The following is a 6,037-nucleotide window of genomic DNA, read 5'->3' as shown; positions in this document are numbered from 1 at the left end:
TAGTGTATCCCAATGTTTTTCAATCTGTACATTGAGCAAGCAGTACAGGAAACTCAAGAAAATTTTGGAGTAGGAATTGAAGCTCAAGGAGAAGAAATAAAAGCCTTGAGGTTTGTCAGTGAAAGTGTAATTCTGTCAGGGACAGCAAAAGACAAGAGCAGTTGAATGGAATGGACAGTGTCTTGAAAGGACAATATGAGATGGTCATCAACAGAAGCAAAACAATGGTAATGGTATGCAAACGAATTAAATAAGCTGATGCTGAGGAATTAGATTAGGAAACGAGACACGTAAGTAGTTCATAGATTTTGCTATTTGGGCAGCAAAATAAATGATAATGACCGAAGTAGAGAGGATATAAAATGCAGACTGTTAATGTCAAGGAAAGTGTTTCTGAAGAAGAGAAATTTATTAACAACGAATATAGATTTAAGTGTTTTATGAAGGTATTTGTTTGGAGTGTAGACGTGTATGGAAGTGAAACATGAACGATAAACAGCATAGATAAAAAGAGAATAGAAGCTTTCAAAATAGTGCTGCAGAAGAATGCTGAAAACTAGATGCGTAGATCATGTGACTAATGGGTAGGTACTAAATAGAACTGGGTAGACAAGAAATTTGTCGCACAATTTGACTAAATAAAGAACTGATGGATGGGACACATTTGAGACATTAAGGGATCAGCAATTTAATATTGCAGAGAAGTGTGGGGAGTAACATGTAGGGGGAGACCAAGAGAGAAAGCAGTAAGCAGATTCAGGAGGATGTAGAGTGTAGAATTTATTTGGAGATAATGAAGCTTTCACAGTACAGAGTAGCATGGAGAGCTGCATCAAACCAATCTTTGGACCGAAGACCACAACAACAACAGCAGCAGTAAGACCGTTTGTGTCATAAGAAAGTGCACCTGATGTATTGATAAAAATCTCAAGTAACTTCAAAAACTGCTTAGAAAATTCCAAGGACCAATGTCCATTTCAGAACCTAAAGATCTCCTGCCTCCTGCATATTGCTTACATAGACTGTCAAGATGAAATTTCACTGACAACAGAGCTTGCTCATACACATACCAGCGATCATTCTTCAGCCTGTAGATTGCAGCGTTAAAATTTTATTTTTAATTATGTATCTGACTATAAAGCAAATAAAACACTTTGTCATCAGATAAGCTCAGTAATTTCATTTCATGTAATCCCTCTGTTCCTGTCCAATCTCACTTATCTGGTTTGGAAATAAATTTCAAAATTTAAATGTGAACATTTTATGTTTCCGACACCATATTTGTTTACACGATATGACAGTATACATGTAATGTGTTATGACAGTGAAAGGGACCTGTGACCACTGGAGATACCTTTTTACTTATTTTATGTTTACTGGTACACATTTAATTTTTTTTTTTTTTTTCAAAAGAAACCCAAAACCATGCTCTGAAATAGTGTTTGGTTTCTCCACTAGACAGTCCCACAAGTTGCTCCAAAAAATCTGCTCCAAAAAATCTTCACACACACACACACACACACACACACACACACAGTCATACTAACAAATGTAAATCCACCTGATGGTGGTTTAAACCTTTGAAATGCATCGTGGAGATAAACAAACAGTGACTGGTAACAGTGAACTTGTTGTTTCATTTAATTTCAAAAGTGTGTTGCAGTTTCATTTATCTATGTCAGAGGAAATATAGATGGTAGAAATAAAAGCAAGGATGACGAAAAAGATAAAATGCTTCAACTTTCTCTACTGCCAATTAAATCAAATACCTAGTTTAGATCAGTACAGAATGTATATATGTTAAAATCTTTCATAAATTCATGGTAACATAATACATTCCTCACTTAAAAATATTCTCCCCTTCCTGCCAAAATATTCGAAAGTCTTCTCTGCAACTACACTCTGCAAACCACCACAAAGTGTATGGCAGAGTACATCCCATTGTACCAGTTACTATGGCTGCTTCTTCGTACATTTGTGTATGGAATGCAGGAAGAATGATTGTTTGAATGCCCCTCTGCATGCAGTAATTACTGCACTCTTATCATCACGATCCCTATGTGAGCGATACATAGGGGGTCATAGTGTATTCATAGAGTCATCATTTAAAGCCAGTTCTTGAAACTTTGTTAGTAGGCTTCCTCAGGACAGTTTACAAGGTCTGTTCAAAAAAACTCTGGAAGTTTGTCCACAAAATTTTTCTTTTACTTGTGCATACTCTCCTAAACAATCGATACACTGCTCCCAGTGCCGTTTCCACTTCCGGAAGCAGCGTTGGTACTTCTATTGCTGAGTCGAGTGAAGTGCCGTCTGCAAATGTTCTTTTATCTTGTCTATCATTGCAAATGTTCATCCTTTCAACAGGGTTTTCAACACTGGAAATAAAAAAGTCTGTAGGGGCCAGGTCTGGAGAGTATGGAGGATGAGGCAGCACACTGATTTTGTTTTTGTGCAATAGTTACGCACTGACAAGGATGTGTTCTCGTGATGCAAGAGGCATGAACGGTCTCGCCACATTTCAGACCATTTCCTTTTCACATTTTCTTGTGGGCATCGCGACACATCCCGATAGTACCATTGATTAATAGCTAGCCTCCCTGGCACGAATTCATGATGAACTAATCCTTCGTAGTCAAAGAAAACTGTCAATGTAGCTTTGACATTTGACCTGACCTGACGGGCTTGTTTTGGTCTTGTTGGACCTTTCCCAACACATTGTGAAGATTGAACCTTGGTCTCATCATAACCGTAGACTATGTCTCACCACCACTTATGATCCTCTTAAGTAACATCTAGTTCTCATTTGTGAAATCCAAAGGAGGTGAAGGTATTTCTGGTCGTAACTCATGAGTCATGGGACGAACTTGGCAGCAACACGATGCATTCCAAGATGCTGTGTCAGGATTTCGTGACATGATCCAGCTGAAATGTTACATTCTTTTGCAATCTCTCGGACGGTCTGTCTTCGATTGGTATGCACAATTTCTTTGAAGTTCCTGACATGAGCATCATTGGTAGACATCGAAGGGCATCCTGTACAAGAGTCATCTTTAAATTGGGTCCGGACATATTTAAACTGTGTGAATCATTTGTAACACTGAGTGTGACTTAAACACTTATCACCGCAGGCTTCTTGCATCATTTGGTGTGGCTCTGTAAAGATTTTCTCGAGTTTCATGTAAAATTTAATGCAGACACATTGTTTCTCTAACTCTCCTGTCTCCAAATTCACAAACTGTGCGACACAACATTCTGCTTAATACAGCACTGAATAATTAGTAACAGAAATACAACAATGAAACTTCTGGAAGTTATACATTAAACACAAGCATATGCAGGGATGCCAACTGCATTTTGCTCCAACACACCATTGGCGCAAAATCACTAATGTTCCGGAATTTCTTGAACTGATGTCGTACATCATCTTCAAGAGTCTGCCAGTTAAGTTTCTTCAGTATCTCTGTGACACTTTCCCACAGTTCGAACAGACCTGTGACCATTTATGCTGCTTTTTACGTTCAATATCTTACGTAAGTCCTGTTTGGTACATGTTCCACACGCATGAGCAATAGTCTAGAACCGGTTACACAAGTGATTTTTAAGCAATCTCCTTGGTAGGTACTGATTGCACTTCCCCAGTATTCTACCAATGAACCGAAGTCTACCACCTGTTTCACCCACAACTCGGCCAATGTGAACATTCCATTTCATATCCCACAAAGTGGTACAATCAGGTATTTGTATAGGTTGGCCTATTCCAACAATCACTCAATGATTTATAGTCCTAGGATACAACATTTTTTTTTCATTTTGTGAATTGCACTGTTTTATATTTTTGACATTTAAAGCAAGTTGCCAACCTTTGCACCATTTTGAAATCTTATCAAAATCTGAGTGAATATTTAGACTGCTTCTTTCTTGATTATAGATAACAGCATCATCTGCAAAATGCATGAGGTTGCTATTAATGTTGCCTGCAAGGTCATTAATATACAACACACTTCCCTGGAGCACGTCAAATGTCACTTCTACATCTGATGATACACTATCCAAGATAACATGCTGTGACCTCCCTATCAAAAACTCTTCAATACAGTCACAAATTGTACTTGACACCTCATATGATCATATTTTTAACAATAAGCGTAGGTGTGGTACTGAACTGAATGCTTTTCAGAAAACAAGGAATACTGCACCTACCTGACTGCCTTGATCTGAAGCTTTCAGTATGTGATGTGGGAAAAGTTCAATTTCGATTTCACATGATCGATGTTTCCAGACTCCATGTTGGTTGGCAGCTTTTAAGCAGTAAGTGGAACTAACTTTCATACTATTAATGAATCTATGATAATCTTCAGCTTAGTTTTTCTCTAACTTCACAAAAATAAAAATTGCGAGTTTGCAACTGACATTGGGTTTTATTCACTCTGAAGTACACTACTGGCCATTAAAATTGTTACACCAAGAACAATGCAGATGATAAACAGGTATTCATCGGACAAATATACACTCCTGGAAATGGAAAAAAGAACACATTGACACCGGTGTGTCAGACCCACCATACTTGCTCCGGACACTGCGAGAGGGCTGTACAAGCAATGATCACACGCACGGCACAGCGGACACACCAGGAACCGCGGTGTTGGCCATCGAATGGCGCTAGCTGCGCAGCATTTGTGCACCGCCGCCGTCAGTGTCAGCCAGTTTGCCGTGGCATACGGAGCTCCATCGCAGTCTTTAACACTGGTAGCATGCCGCGACAGCGTGGACGTGAACCGTATGTGCAGTTGACGGACTTTGAGCGAGGGCGTATAGTGGGCATGCGAGGGCCGGGTGGACGTACCGCCGAATTGCTCAACACGTGGGGCATGAGGCCTCCACAGTACATCGATGTTGTCGCCAGTAGTCGGCGGAAGGTGCACGTGCCCGTCGACCTGGGACCGGACCGCAGCGACGCACGGATGCACGCCAAGACCGTAGGATCCTACGCAGTGCCGTAGGGGACTGCACCGCCACTTCCCAGCAAATTAGGGACACTGTTGCTCCTGGGGTATCGGCGAGGACCATTCGCAACCGTCTCCATGAAGCTGGGCTACGGTCCCGCACACCGTTAGGCCGTCTTCCGCTCACGCCCCAACATCGTGCAGCCCGCCTCCAGTGGTGTCGCGACAGGCGTGAATGGAGGGACGAATGGAGACGTGTCATCTTCAGCGATGAGAGTCGCTTCTGCCTTGGTGCCAATGATGGTCGTATGCGTGTTTGGCGCCGTGCAGGTGAGCGCCACAATCAGGACTGCATACGACCGAGGCACACAGGGCCAACACCCGGCATCATGGTGTGGGGAGCGATCTCCTACACTGGCCGTACACCACTGGTGATCGTCGAGGGGACACTGAATAGTGCACGGTACATCCAAACCGTCATCGAACCCATCGTTCTACCATTCCTAGACCGGCAAGGGAACTTGCTGTTCCAACAGGACAATGCACGTCCGCATGTATCCCGTGCCACCCAACGTGCTCTAGAAGGTGTAAGTCAACTACCCTGGCCAGCAAGATCTCCGGATCTGTCCCCCATTGAGCATGTTTGGGACTGGATGAAGCGTCGTCTCACGCGGTCTGCACGTCCAGCACGAACGCTGGTCCAACTGAGGCGCCAGGTGGAAATGGCATGGCAAGCCGTTCCACAGGACTACATCCAGCATCTCTACGATCGTCTCCATGGGAGAATAGCAGGCTGCATTGCTGCGAAAGGTGGATATACACTGTACTAGTGCCGACATTGTGCATGCTCTGTTGCCTGTGTCTATGTGTCTGTGGTTCTGTCAGTGTGATCATGTGATGTATCTGACCCCAGGAATGTGTCAATAAAGTTTCCCCTTCCTGGGACAATGAATTCACGGTGTTCTTATTTCAATTTCCAGGAGTGTATTATACTAGAACTGACGTGTGATTACATTTTCACGCAATTTGGGTGCATAGATCTCGAGAAATCAGTACCCAGACAACCACCTCTGGCCTTAATAACGGCCTTGGTA

Source organism: Schistocerca americana, chromosome 10, assembly GCF_021461395.2.
Source record: "Schistocerca americana isolate TAMUIC-IGC-003095 chromosome 10, iqSchAmer2.1, whole genome shotgun sequence".
Classification (NCBI taxonomy): Eukaryota; Metazoa; Arthropoda; class Insecta; order Orthoptera; family Acrididae; genus Schistocerca; species Schistocerca americana.
The sequence above is the reverse complement of the archived record's forward strand: the minus strand, read 5'-3'. Positions refer to the sequence as shown.